The 15,229-nt window shown below is 39.7% G+C and overlaps 1 long non-coding RNA gene across 1 annotated transcript; it reads left to right on the forward strand.

The window, feature by feature from the left end:
- The first annotated feature begins 3,884 nt into the window (after positions 1-3,884).
- On the forward strand, positions 3,885-9,886 carry LOC128806811 (uncharacterized). Its single transcript, XR_008436951.1, has 3 exons — positions 3,885-4,083; positions 7,968-8,078; positions 9,441-9,886. It is a non-coding gene; the product is annotated as an uncharacterized LOC128806811 (long non-coding RNA).
- Positions 9,887-15,229: the final 5,343 nt, after the last annotated feature.

Consider the following 15,229-nt stretch of genomic DNA (forward strand, 5'->3'; position numbering starts at 1 on the left):
GGTAACCCTTCACCTCCTCAGGAGCCAGGCCTATGCTGCCGTGAAAGCAGTGCTCAAGCCACCAGGATGGCACCTGCTATCAGGAATGGCAGCGGGCATATGGGACCCAGATGGCACAGGCCTTTTCCAAAAATAAGTGGCTATCATAACACTGAGGCTCAATACAGTGCAGATGCTGCACAACTACCATGGAGAAGCATTTAACAATGCAACCACTGTCAAGTAAGGTCAAATTTTTAGAATTCTAGAATACAAATAGCTGCTCATGGGAATGGAAAGAAAATCTTATGTACTACTTGAAGGTGGGTGAAATTCCAAGAATTATAAGAACACAAATATCTTCTATAAGATTCCGCTTCAGGCTTTGAGCATTTTTTTCTACACTGCCAGAGGCTGTGGCTGCTATCAGCTTAAAGCTTCCTGCAGAGGGAAGTATTCACTAGTATATAAAAACAAAATTCATGCAAATACTGGTCCCTGCAGCGGCCAGGCGTTTCTATCTCTGCTCTACAGATTTGACAGCAAGGGAGGAGAAGAACAATTATTCCTATTTCTCAATACCTTTTCACAGGCAGAATTTAGTATTTGCAGCACATTCCTAGGGAAGACAAGAGTAGGAGGGTGGATTCAGACACTCTTGTTTGTAGGTACCTAATTTAACATTGGCAACTTCAGCATAATTAAGGAAGAATAGCTTCTCTTGGGAAAGGGCAGGAAGCTATCACAATCAGTCTTCCAGGAATTAAGTAATTCTGACTGAGGAGGAGATGCTTCAGAAACTTCAAGAGTGAAGAAGAGCTTGGATGCAAGCAAAAACCAGCAAACCATTTTAGGATCTCTACAGGATGACAACAGATTTGGAGGACCATAGAAAAAGGTCTAAGTGCCAAATTCCAGTTATCTCTTGAAGAAAATGGAAGGCCATATTGTTCATGGAATCCAAAATGTTTGGGTTTTAATGTGCTGTTTTTTATGCCAGAGATGGTGGTAGGTCAGAAAATGTTTAACAGCTGGTTTGTAGTGCTAGCTTTGTAAGGAGGGTGGGTGAGCAGCTTTCAAAGTCTTAGGGTGAAAACAGTGATCATAGGAACACTGATGAAGGTTTTTTTTTTTTTTTTTTCTTGAAACTAGACAAGAATGTAAAAAAGACAACCCCCCCATCCTGCAAAAGCTCACCTCTACTATCTAAAACAACATTCATGAGAGAAAACTACCTGAACATTCTTTTAAGGCATTCACTACATATTTTTCCTTAAAAAAAACTTTTCAATTACCATGAAATCATATTTATTTTAACCATTCATCCTAGTCAAGAATTTAAGCTATGGAGGCAGTAGATAAGGGCCAGAGGAAACAGTCACATCACCCAGTTTGTCCAGCACTCCAAATATGTCATCCCATTTCACGTACAGCCCGGGAGCAAGCTGAGTAACAGCTTGATGATGAAAGAACAGCTTCCAGAAAGGCATCAAAGTCCACAAGAGGTTGAATCTTGCAATATTAATTGGATCAGGGTATCCTAACTTTAAACAGGCTGTATTGCAAAAATACCTGATTTCTCCAGCATGCAGAGGGTATTTCCAATGCTCTTGATACCCACTCTGGCTTTGAGCTTAAGAAATTTTCTAAACCACCTCTTAGTACTAGTAGCTTTACATATTGGAAATAGCTATCAGCTGTATTTTCCTGCTTGTCTTTTTACCACCACATGGGGCACTTAAATATTAGATAAGTAACTAGGAAATTAATGGTGAATAACACTATAGCAAGCCATGGAGCAGATGGAGTTCAACTCTATTTAGCTCTGGTGAACCTGTGCAGCAGAGTTTACAAGTTAGTCCTGGTGAGAGCTGGGGTTAGCAGAGCTTGCTCCCCTGATTTTGATTTCTCTCCTCTGAAGGAGGGATGTGGCCTCCAATTTACAGGACCTCAGGGGCTAAGCTGCTGGTGGAAACACTGGTCTCAGTTTTCTGAGAGGAATGAAGCCAGGTGCTCTCACTGGAGAGTTCAGGATAAATGTGGATACAGGCATTCACAGGACAATATGTCTGGCTGCCTGAGAAATTCATCTGGACAAATACATCTATTTAAAAAAAATCTAAGCATATTAAATATTTTAATTTGAATGCAGAGGAGGAATTCTTTAAGGGCTCAGATATTTTCATTTGTATAAACAATTCTTATTTAGGCTCTTCCAATGCTAGGGGGTGAGGGAGGTGTAGTGCATGCTGTACCAGTTAGGGCAGGCATTTAGTGAACCCTCAAATGCCTTTGTACACAGCTGGCCAAGACTGTAGTGCTACAGTCTTCGGGATCTCAGCTTCCAGTTTTCTTCACCCATAGTATGAACCCTGATAAAATCAAGCAGGCATGGCTGCTTTTAGGGCTGGTATAAGGCTAGCAGAAGATTTCTGCTGCAGTAGAGAGTCTGCTGAATTTTGCTGTCCTACCCTAGAATTCTTTGCCAGAAAAGTATGTTGTTCCATTTCATGCTGAATTTGAGCTTGTTAAATCCATTTCAACTGCTTGATATACCACCATTTTGTAATGAAAAGAAGTCACTCTCCTGTATGAGATATGATTTCATTTTTTCTATGCTATTCTTTTAAGTTTTCAGGAACCCACTGGGATAAGGAGATATCAGACAATTCTGGATAGTGAAAGCCTTCACTACAGTGGACAACCTAATCAGACACCCCACAAGGTTTTAACAGCCTCGTTATTTCATTATTACAAGCTAACCATCAGTAATTTAAAACTTTTTTTTTTTTTTTTTTGCCAGACAGAGTGAAAAGATTTCTTTTTTATATGTTCACATCCTAGTCTATGGTTTGTCAAACAGAAATCAGGAGAGACAGGGGAGGCATCTAATAAAGGAAAAATATATGTACTAGCAGCATGAGGAGGACAACCAATGTAACTCAAGGAAACTTCATGTCAGTATGATGTTAGAAACGTTATGAATGATTTTTGGGAAACATTTTTAAAATTCAACTTTAATTAAAGTTTGCTCATATTTGTAGTAGTTTAACAGTTAATTAAAAAAAAATAAAAAAGCAGTTTAATTCCTGTTGCATGGGAGAGGATTGCAGAGAATATGAGAAGAGTAGGGATAAAAATCTAGACTACCAGTAGGCATTTTTAATTGCATTACACAGATAACTAGTTCATAACATTTGAAAACCTGTTGGATTATTAGGATTCATAATGCTAGGAAAAAGCAGATGTTTGACTATAAATGAGAATATCCTACCCAAACAATCTAAATCAGTTTAGATAAGACTTGGATCTATTACAGCTTCTGAAATTGAACTATGGTCAGCATTTTCACTATATTGCACGTTTTCTCTTTTTGGCCTAATTACCAAGACAGTTCACCAGGCTGAATCTCAAACTGCCTTTCTCATCAGCTGTCTCTAAATTCTCCTCTCCTCATAGCTATCCATAATTCTGTGGGCCTTTCTTGGCATTTCTTCCCCCCTCAGATATTCTTCTGTGTCATAGATTCATTGAATGCTTTGGGTCAGAAGGGACCTTTCAAAGGTCATCTAGTCCACTCTGCCCTGCAATGAGCAGGAACGTCTTCAATTGGATCGGGTTGCTCAGCACCTCATCCAGCCTGACCTTGATCCTTAATTACTCTTTCACAAAAGGCTTCAGTCTACTTCTGTATTTAAGTGAAAACTATTTGATAGTTTTCCCTTGTCAACTGACATTGTTTTTTTCATTAAAAAGAAAAGCAAACCCCAGGAGAGTCCTCAAGCATATTTATTCTGATTCTTTTACTTAAATCAGTGCCAATGTCTCTTAGTTACACTGTTTCATATCAAAATATTCTCTCATGTGTTTCCAGACTAATTCAAACAGACTATGTCCATCTTTAAGAGTGCTTTTGAGATAAGGTACCAGAATATCACTTGGAATATAAATTCTGCATCACTAGCACATGGGCTCCTGCCAGTTCTGCTGAGCCTGTCACTTGTTATGTTTTCTCATATCCTTGAGAGCCTGCAACAGAGTGCTGTTGGAAGCTTACATTACAAATTTCTGCAGAATATCAGATGTATTCTAGTTCTTCTCATGGTGAGTAATTTTTTACAGATGTTGTTTTACAAATGGAGAGCTTAATGCATCTACCATTTCTCTAAATCTTTGACAAGTGGAAAAATGGTCCCATGTGATCTTTGCATATATTTTGTATTAGTGTATGTTATAAACAGGTACTGTGGTAGTACAGTGTCTGTAGAATTATTTTAAGTGTGCAAATACAATTGATTAAGCACCTGATGAATAAACACTTTCAGTGTTCATTATTTGGCTAGTTCTGGAAGATACAAGGAGTGGATGGAGTAATGCATAAAACAAACTCAGGTCAAAGGCAGCCAAAGTCTCTACTGAAAATGAAGTGAAGGATTGCAAGAAGTTAGAATCAAAGTATAGAGGAAGTATATGAAAGTCCATCATTAAACTGGTCTCCAAGTGGCAGAGGTATATTGGGTAAAAATCCCCAAAGTGAAGAACAGCTTTCTGAAATGAGATTTCAAACAGAAAGACACAGACCATGCAAGTCCAGTTCACTGCTAACAGTCCCAGGCTGCATTCCCTAACCCAGGACACAAACAGTTTTCCACAATATTCAGGTTAGCTACTCTCACTAAAAAGCTCATGCTGCACAACAGAAATCCCTTCTCCAGAGAACCAACTTGATGAAGGACTGTCAGACTTTAAAGACTTTGTAACAGAAAGAAATTGCCATTTAGTTTTATATTCTGAACTTTGCTCCTGTAAAATCAGCCTCTAAGTGGTAGTCAATTGAAGTTTTTCAAAAGCAGATGCAGAGCTAGAACAGTAGGGCAAGATCTTTCCTGGTTATGGAAGAGGGGAAGCTTAGTGGTGATTTCCTTTCCTTCTTTGCAGACTTCCCTTCCATCCTGGCCCCAGCACAGTGTAAATGCCTCTGCCAGTCTCTTGCTTAGCCTGGGCAAGAGCAGCAATGCTCTCTATCTCTGTGCTATTTCACATACATTCCTGCATTATGTCCAGTTAGTCACAGTTGGATTTTATTTCTAATGTACAAATTGAGAATTCAATACACATTAAAACATGCTTGGTTTTGCCTCTGCATTTTCATTCTCTTTTTGCTTCGTCTTCTTGGGCATGCCTGATGCTTCCTGATGCCCAGAGGTATTGGACTACCCAGATCTGGTTAAGCACAGTCCGTGATGCACCATGGAGTTCAGAGGGAGGGAGAGAGAGGTTTCATGTATTTGACTGCAAGAAAGACAGGGTGTCAAGGAGTTGGGATAATTCCAGATCCCCTGCTGAAAGAGATAACAGAGGGCCAGCAAAGCCCTTGCCAGCCCTCAAGGTAGATTAGCTCCTCTAATTGTTCTGCTAGGCAGTGGAGAACCAAAAGGGTTGCAAACAAGCAAGATTTAAAGCAAGCACCAATCCAAACCAGAAATAAATATTTGGTACATTTATTTGTAACACACATCTAAAATCCTGACTTAAATGAGAAAATAAACACATTATAAGGGCTACAAAGTGTCCTCAACCTAGAAATGTTCCAGTCATTAATGAGAAAAAATTAAGATTGCAGGACAGACAGTAACATGGTGCCTTGGCCTGAAAATATGAAAATGTTACCCCTGAGGAAAAATAAACCAAAACAAGGACATTCTTATTTATATAGCTTGGAGAAAAGTCAAAGGGGTGGTAATTCCAGAGGGACTAGAGAAAAGATTATGAAAGTTATGCATGAATATTTACCTAAGCACTCTAGTAAGAGAAAAAGAGATAATTCTACAACTACTTTTTCCAGAAGATACACATCAGAATTTTGGAGAGCAAAATAAAGACACTGATTTCTTAGATATCATATCAAAACATGAAAGACAATTCTTAAGTCCTATCTGAATCAGATCCTAAAGTCTTGAGCAATTATCCTATAATATGGAAAAAAAAACATCAAGAAAACAGGCTTGCTTGTGACTTCTGTGCTAGGTTCTTCCAGGGTTGTTTTTTTTTTTTGAACTAGAGGTTTCACACCACATGCTGACTTGTGCTGAAAAAGCACCCTTAGACCTCATCTGGGAAGAATGTGAGTGTATGCCTGACAGGGGAAAAGCCCATCTTCTAGATTTTTCAATCAGCATAGCTTTCAAAACCTTGTTACTATTAAACTGAACTTCTGATATGACCACACTATTCCTATTTTAAAAAATCCTGATGGAAATCATGGGAAAAAGTTAAGGTAGGCTTTGAAGGTAGCTGAGCTCAGTGGCAGGACTAAAACTAGTGGTTATGTGAGGTGAAACGTGGTACCATAATGAATCCTTGTACATGCAAGGTACCAGACAGAGCAATATGTAACAGTCATTACTCATATCAGCCAATGATGACAGGATGACAAAGGGTGATTTAAATTAGGGAGATGATGAAAGCTCTGATTATTCAATTAACATACAGCTTTATGAAATAAAAGATGTCTAATTTTTTTTAAAATGTTGGCCACTTTTGTCTCCAACTTCACAATACCTGATACTAAGTGAAGAATTTTTGAGGCTTTCAGGAAACAGACTGTCTTATGAATATGAGCTAATACTTTTTTTTCACAAAGTACTTATATTATCATAAACAAAGACACTTACTGCAATAACATTTCAGAATAGGTTTCCACTGGACAAAGCCTCTCTTCTACAATTAATTCATCAGTTTTAGCAAGTGAATGCCTATCATTCACTAACCCTAAAGGATGACAAAATCAGTCTCAAGTCTGCCACGGCTTTGTTCATCTGTGACGAACCAGAGCCTGCATACAGTAGAACACCTCCAGAGCCAAAACTCAATGTCAAATGTTTAAAATAACATCTGGTTTTGAAAAATGTGCACTAATGTGTAATAATGTAAATGTGTAATAAACCTCAGATGTATGCTTACATTTCCATACCCTGAAATATCCAGGCAAAAGGCAAAGAAGCAAGGCTTGGCTTGAAGATTTTTTTATGTTTTTTTTTTTTTTTTCTATTGAGGACAGGTTTACTAGAGAAAGCTAAGGGACAGAACAGCGCCAGCAATATCCTTACACAGGTGAAACCCAGGACACAGAGAAGGGTGCTGCCCTCCTGAGCTGGGTCTGAGGATGCTGCTCTTGCCAGGTCTCCAAGGCAGCCAAAGACAGTTCCATGGAAATACCTGCCTTAGTGGGAACCCCAGGGACAGTAAATATGCAAAACCCCACAACTGCAAAATTAATGCTCAAAAGGTAGGGATTTGGTTAACTTCCAATTTTAAAAGAAATTAAGACTGCCTTTTCAAGGCACTAAGGCAGCCAGATTCTATCAGTTCTCACTGCATTTTGAATAACTCCCCTGGCTTCTCCCCGGCAGGAACAACTTATTACACTGCTGTTGCTTTGAACTGAGGGCTCAACACAAAGGCACAGAAAATGAACTTTTAAAAGATTAATGTGAAGAGTAGTAATTCTAACTCTTTGGCTAAGGGATTCATCTGACAAGAAAACAAAAACCCCAGCCTTTTAAATATCAGACTTAATTGGCCCAGACAGATGAACTACAATTTTGCAGTAGCCTGGGATATGAAAAATGAGGCACACCCTGGGTGCTGGGCAGGACACCGTTGTGCTCAAAGTGCCAGCTTATTCTAGTCAGGGGCAGGAAGCAACTTCCAAGGGATAGCCCTACAGCATCAGCACCATCTTGCCCCTCAGATTTCATCAGGAATATTAACTGAAGCCAAAAAGGTTTGATTGAAAAGTTTTAGCACAGATGCTGCAAATTCAGCCTTTAGATGTAAGTAATCTTGGTGAGCCGTAGCTCTGTGCCCTTAATAATTTACCTCCCCTTCTACACATATAGTCTGCTGTAAATAGGTTACCAAAGACTTATCCAAGCTATTATACTCTGAGGGACAAAGCCTAACCCTGCCTCTTTTCCTTTCCCCAGTTCTCAGTCTGCTCTCCTCAGGCTTGAAATCCATCCAGTTGTGGAAGAAGACAGCCACTGCTACAACATGGGGGAGTTTACTCATGGGATGCAAGCAGCAAGGAAAGAGGAGTAAGATTGCTTCCTGTGGCAGGATCCATCCTGCACTATTTACCTACCTCCAGACAATCCCCTCTAACTCGTTAAAGGAATGGAAAAGATCCTTCCAGCCTGATGGAACCACTCCAGTGGTGACAGCCAAGTTTATTAATGGAAGTACCCTATAGTCTAAGTAGTATTGCCACTGTGGAGATGTTTCTCTGATACCATACTTGCATAATCTCAGATCATATATGCAATTGAAATAGGCTAAAAAATGGGTTCAAAAGAGGAGTGAAGACATTATTCTGTCACAGGGAAGGATTTCACTGAATTAAACTAAATTCCCACAGGCAACATACTCACATTTCTGACTTATTAAGCCCCTTTCCTTTAGTGGAAAAGGAGTGTAAAAAAGTTCAGCAATAATATTGCTGCCATTGACTCCAGTGAGCTGATATTTCAATGTTAAAATTTTATTATTAATATCTTTTGAAGAGGTATTGGGTTAGAAATATGCTCTTTGGTGGTGGTTTTTTTTTTTGTTTTTTTTTTTTTTTTTTTTTTTTTTTTGCCCCCAACTGAAAAGGAAACAAGCAACTGTTTTAAACTTCCCATGAAAAAAAAAAAAAAAAATTAGGAGAGGCCTACTGGAGAGTGTTTAAAAGTAGTGCTATTTTTGTCAGTAGTCACCCAGAGTTCAGAACAAAATAGTAAAACACAAGTAAAACTATAAATAGTATGCATTTCAGCAATAACATGTCTAATGTTGGCTACATTAGGAAAGACATTAAGTCACAGCCTTTTGATCTACTGAGGGAACATCATCAAGCCAGTGTTTACAAGAATAGTAGGTCAAAGGCATATTATTGACACATAGAATACCAACAAGAAGATGAAGGAGGTCACTCATCCCAAATTACCCCAGTATCACTCTGAAGTACTTCTTTTCTGTCAAGTGTCATCCTCAGCAAGATGTTGGCACTGATCTTGCTTACATAGTAGTGCAGGTTGTGACTGAGGGAAATGTGGGTCATGCAAAAAGGGATTCAGCACGTGGGGCAAAGGATTCCACCTAAACCAGGGGACCAGCTGCCCTGCTGGGTAGCTGCAGCACACTGTCTGTGTGTGCAGAGGAGAGAGGGAGCTCTGTGGGGAGCTCCTGAGATGGTCAAGTGCTGGAGCACTCCAGGCACAAGGAGCCACAGAGAGAGCTGGGCATGCTCAGCCTGAGGCAGGACCTGAGGGATGGCTGCCACCAGCACTAGGATGGGGAGGCATGGACAGAAGACAGGCAGGTCCTTCTCAGAGGTACACAGTGAAAACACAAGAAGCAATAGTCATGAGTAGGAGCAAGGGAAATTCCAACTAACCTTTCTTTCCCCTCCCCTCCAGAGAAGCCAGTTAAGGATACAAAAGGATGCCTGGGGAGCATGCCAAATATATCCTTGCAGGTACCCAGAGCTCCCCTGGACAAGATCCTGAGTGCCTGTTTGATTTAAATGTTGGTCGTGTTGGAGCAAGGGTTGAATTACTGATCTTCAGATGTCCCATCTAACATGAATGAGGACACACAGAAGAAAAACCAAACAAAATCCATTGGTTATCCAGATGGAAAACAGCAATGGCTGGCCATGACCAGCATCACCAGCATTTCCAGAAGGTAACAAAGTTTGGAAATAAAACATTTGTGAAAGGTGTGAGATTGAAGGATATCCTTGAATCCTGCCTTTCAGTTCAAGCCACAAATTACAGGAAGGGAAACTATCTGGCACCCCTTTGCCCCCCATTTGAGATACCTCCCAAGGTTGCTTTTCAAGGACAAAGGATATTCAGTACAGCAGGAGTGCTGGCAATGCATGTGGAGTAAGTCTGCTTGGCTGTGACAAGAGAAACCTTTAAAGTTTTTCTCATGTGACATGTTGACTGCATGTAGTTTCTTTTCTGTCCTGCATCTTCAAAAAAAAAAACCTCTGTAAACTGTATGAGTTTCATAAGTAAAATATTTGTTTGCTTTAACCTTAATCTGGCTTGAATTACAATGAGTCTCACGATGTTTAAAACCAAGACACGCCATAAAATTGCATTTGTGTACTCCTCCTAATATATCCAAAAAGGTATAAATTGCATTCCTGACTAAGTGCTTTGGGGTTGCAGAGTTGGCAACACGGAAGTGCTGCCGTTTGTATGGAATTTTCTGGTGGAGAACATAATCTAAAGAGTTGCAAGAGTGTTCCGGCAGTAGGCTGGCATGCCAGCAAGCAGCACACCTCAACCCTGAAGGCTCAAAGACCTGCACCATTTTTTTGTAATAATTTGTTATAGCTTGGTGACAGCTTGGGGTGAGGAGAAATCAGCTTCTATTTTTTATTTTAGTGTGTCCAGCACACACATTACTTTTCAGAGCAGTACATTTGTGAGAGCAAGCCTGTGTGCTGGAGACTGGGAAAGATCACTTCTGAGTCACATCACAATATTAATTGCATTTACTACACTATAACTTGTAGCAACTGATTGTACAAGTCTTCATTTAGAGAGCATAGCTGAAGTCCACTTTCTTCTTTCACAGGCTATACCAAAGAATATTTGTTTTATATGACCAGAAAAAAAGAAATCTGCGAAGTATTTAATGCTTTAAATACAGAACAACAGCAGGGCTACAAGCTAGAATTAAACCAGTTAAAAATATTTTTCTTCTGTCTTTTTCACATCTCCTGATACCATGACTGATATCTAACAAACATAATTATGTCTTTTATTAGATACCTAGTTCTATACCTACTGTATAAATCATTATTGGTTTGTATCTCAAAGAAACTTTCAGTCTTTTACTATGGAGATAAAATGAGACAGTTGAAATATTTTTTACTTGATTTAGCAGCTCTTTGCTCTTTTCAAACAAGCACCACCAGGGAGCTGCCACAGTAGAGGTTTCTCTTTTTAGGAAGACCATGATACTTCTAAGGATGCTAGTGAAGGGAGTGGAGCACCCAAACCTGTTCCCTCCATGGGCCAAGTCCCCTTCCTCTTGCTGACCACCACTGCTCAGTTCCTATGACAAGGATTTGTCTCAGAGCCTAGCACTTTTGAGTTAAGACTTTCTCACATTTTCCAACCAAAGTTTAATTATGGCCAGTTTTACTCCTCTGTGCTCTTCCTGAGACAGTTTGCATAGCTGTCTATTCACTGATGTTCACAGGCAGTAATGAACTCCATCCCCCTTTACTAAAAGGAAGGGCTAACCTTTTTTTTTTTTCCCAGCACATACATAATTGATTCAAACCCCAACACCACTAGCTTTTATCAATATGTTGAAACTTTTTGTCATGGGGTTTGCTTTGAGCTTTGGCTGCTAGAGCTAAAAAACCCCCCTCTCTAAAACCAATTAAGGAATGTTTTCCTACTGAACTAGTTACAAAGGAAACTTGTAAATATGCCTCAGGGGAACTCTGGCATCTCAAAAACCAGCAGAGAAATAAAATTTTATCAAGCACGCTGTATATTATTTTAATGCAATTTGACGTGTCTCAGAAGTTTGTAATATTGCAATAAGTTCATGGTTGGATGAACACAGGACTCTCTGGGTATTTTTCATCCATTTAGTTTTCCTCCCACTTTTTCAAGACTGTTTCTATTTGTCTTTACAAGGAAAATCTCCAGGGGAGACTGGTGGTAATGGTATATCAGGTGAGCTCTTCTTCAGTGCAAACAACTTCCAGCTGTTTTCTTCCTTCATGACTTCCTCAGTTTCCCCACTTCACGACTGGATGCGTCTCTGTGTTTGTACAGTCAGAAGCCTCCAAGGTGTCCTGCTGCTCCAAAGGCGCCACATGTGGCTCAGAGCCTATTTCTGGCAAGCCCAGGAAAACTGGCCAGCTATCCTGGATAATTGCTGAGACACTTTGTTCCAGGAGACCGGCTATCAATCTCATTTATTGGCACAGTGCTGCACTGTAGTGATGTAAAAACCACTAAAAGGAAAACTGCTTGGATGGAGTTACCTGAAATATGCTTTTCAGCTTGTTTCAGTGCTCCTGTTCCCTGTATGAAAGTGCAGCTCACTGAATTCACTGCAGAGGCAGCAGTAGCAATTTCATGCCATCACTGTCCCATTTGCACTGGGTGCCCCAACACATCGTCCTCTTCCTCTGTTTCCCCACCCACACCCATTTCAGGTGTCACCTCATAGCAGCATTTTTAGTAATAATTTGCAAACCCCTGACTATGACACATGCCAAAGCAGAGTTCTCACCATTTCCACTAACATTCTATATTATCAAATGATGGGGGCTGGTGACACCTCGAGTGGACAAATTTTTGCTGTTGTTACATTGCATGACTCAGTACTGGTATTGAAATCTCAGATTTTTCTGTGCATGTGCTTGTTCTCTCCTCCCCACCCAAGACCACCAGCAGGACACAAACACCGGCAATTTTTATCTCACTTCATGTTATACAATGCATCCTGCAACAGAGAATTAGTGGCACACATGTAAGGCCCAAGTGACTACACAAAGTAGAAACCTAAGTACAGACATGCCCCCACAGGCTTGATGCCCTGTGAAATCTGCTGCAGCTACGGCATCCTTTTCCAGCATGAACATCAAAAGAACTGCAGCGTGCTGGAGGCCAGCTTGGAACACTGACTGCATATAACCAAAGCCAGGACAAGAGAGAGCAGAAGAGCTAAAGCAGGCAGCTCAGAAAGCAGCAGTGATGCTGGAGCTGGACATCAGTGGTGGTCCACGTGGGCCCAGACACTCAGCATCTCTTGGGATCACGTGCACGGTGAGCCTGACATAACTCAAAAGATTATTTATACTTTATTAGTAAAGCAGATGAAATGGAATGATCATTAGAAGATCCTATCTAATCCTCTTTGCATATGAGATTGTATACGATTTCTAACATTCAGAATTAAAGACAGTTATTTCTGATTAAGTTTTATTACCACATTCAAAACGAAATTACTCATGATGATTTTTTCGGTACCTAAAAAGGCATAAAAATGCAAATCCAGGGATCTTCTTCAGCTGCTTAGTATTAATGTCCAACTATTAATTGAACTGAGCTAAAATTGAGTTAAGGGTCACCCTTTTAGGAAAAAGGCATCCACAGTTTTGGGAAGATGTGTCTATTTTTCTGTAGCACAAAACCTGTTATAAGTCTCTTGGCTAGTGCAGCTGTTATTTCAGATGCAAAAATTATTATCTCAACAATCGTCTTCAAAGAAAGAAAGGTTTCACATAAAAACAACTAAAAGAAGGACCTTAACTTTTAAAATATATATTTATTGAAGTTTATTTTGGTTAAACTAATAATGACTATGTCTGTCACTAAGAGTTTAAATGGCAAGGTTAATGTTAACTTTTACATTTTTGTGCTGGCCACCATCTGCTATAGAACAAAAGTACTGTCTACAGGGATTCAAACCTACAGCAAAAAATTCCTGTTTAGGGTTTATATCTTCTCACACATCACCCAGCAACACTGAGTCTGAGGTGACACCAGGGAGGGAGACAAAATAATGCAGCTTGCTCATCCACAGTCCATTTTGTGATATTATCAGAGACACCAGTAAATGACATTAATTTTCAAGTTTGCTTTAAAAAAAAAAAAAAATCGTCACCTTCCCTTGGTGTTGATTGGTCTTCTAGGATTTTTTAACTGTGTTTACAATAAGAAGTTACAAATGAAAATTAGCTAATTTTAGCAGAGGTGAGTCATAGAGATCTGCAGGAGCCAGCCAAATTCAGCTTTTGACTGTATTCTTTGCTTATTGCAGGCTCTAGAGAAAAGTGATTGCCATTCACATGGCTATCAAAAAAAAAAAAAGTTTCTGTTTCTGTTGTGGGACTGAGCTGAGGACCTGCATTTGCTCCTGTTGCCTGCCCATTCCATGCCATCAGTTTGAACAGCTGCATAAATAAATGCTTCACACACACATTCACACAAACTCTTTTATTGCAGAAAAGCCTTAAATGAAAACCTAAGCTCTTAGATTCAAGGGAGGGGGTGTGATGCTGCTTAAAACTTCCACCATCAGGCTAGTTTTGTGTCATAGCCATCAAAGGTCTTAGGTATTAAAAGTTTTGTACAAAACCTGAAGGCAAACTATTCACCATCACCTCTTTATTAAGAGTTTCACAAAACTGTTCAAAACCATTGACTTCCTTGCTTGGGAAGAAACTTCACATTCACCAATAAATTAATTATCTGGCTATGACTAAACACAAGTCTTTCCATTTTGGAAGACTTGTGTTTAGTAATAGCCAGATAAATTTTCACTTATAAAACAAATACCCAAACAGTGCCACTTTTAATCGTGAAAACTGCCATGCAGCAACTAATGAAGAAAGCCAGACACCGGCCTACCACAAATGAGTCCCCTGGCCCAAAACACAATTCCAAACATTACAAAATTCAGTCTCATTTTTGACAGACCATTTCCAAATAAAGCAGAAGAGACATGCAAACATATCTTGCTATAAATCTTCCTCTCTCCAGCAGTTTCCAGATACTGTAATTCAAACAGGGACCAGATCTAGCAGACCAGATTGAGGAAAAATACAATTTTCATTTAAATCAGCAAGAGCTACTGGTGACTAGCATGCAGCATTGAACCACGTGTACTTATTAGCGTCCTAAGAGAAACATGAATTTTAAAACAGATGGTAGAATTTGAAAGAAATTGAATCACAAAATAAGATCATTAACATAAATGCTTCCTCTTCTAATCAGCTACCACTGTGGTACTATCAACTGGAGTGTTGGGGAATATCATTCATTTCCTCATCCCAGAATGTAAATATATGAATTGTTTCACTTCCCACTTTTCCCCACCCCCCCACACCCCCCCTCCACTCTTTGAACAGGCACTTTTTTTTCCCCTCAGTGTTTCCCTCAGATAGAAAAAACATTAGGGTGGACCATTTTCTCTCCTTCCCAGCAGTGAAGTTTTCTGGACCTACTGAAAAAAACCCTAAATGTTGACAGAGAGGGATATTCTGGGGCAACATTTCCGACTTATTCCTCCCACACTAGAGAGCAACCTGTCAGGTGCAAGCATCATAGCTTGGCAAAACATCTAAAAAAGTACAACCAAGGAAGAAAAAAACCCCAGAGTTTGGGTATTCATATTTCTCAGTTTACATAGCAAATAAACAACCAGTACTTTGTGCTCA

Source organism: Vidua macroura, chromosome 4, assembly GCF_024509145.1.
Source record: "Vidua macroura isolate BioBank_ID:100142 chromosome 4, ASM2450914v1, whole genome shotgun sequence".
NCBI classification, from domain to species: Eukaryota; Metazoa; Chordata; class Aves; order Passeriformes; family Viduidae; genus Vidua; species Vidua macroura.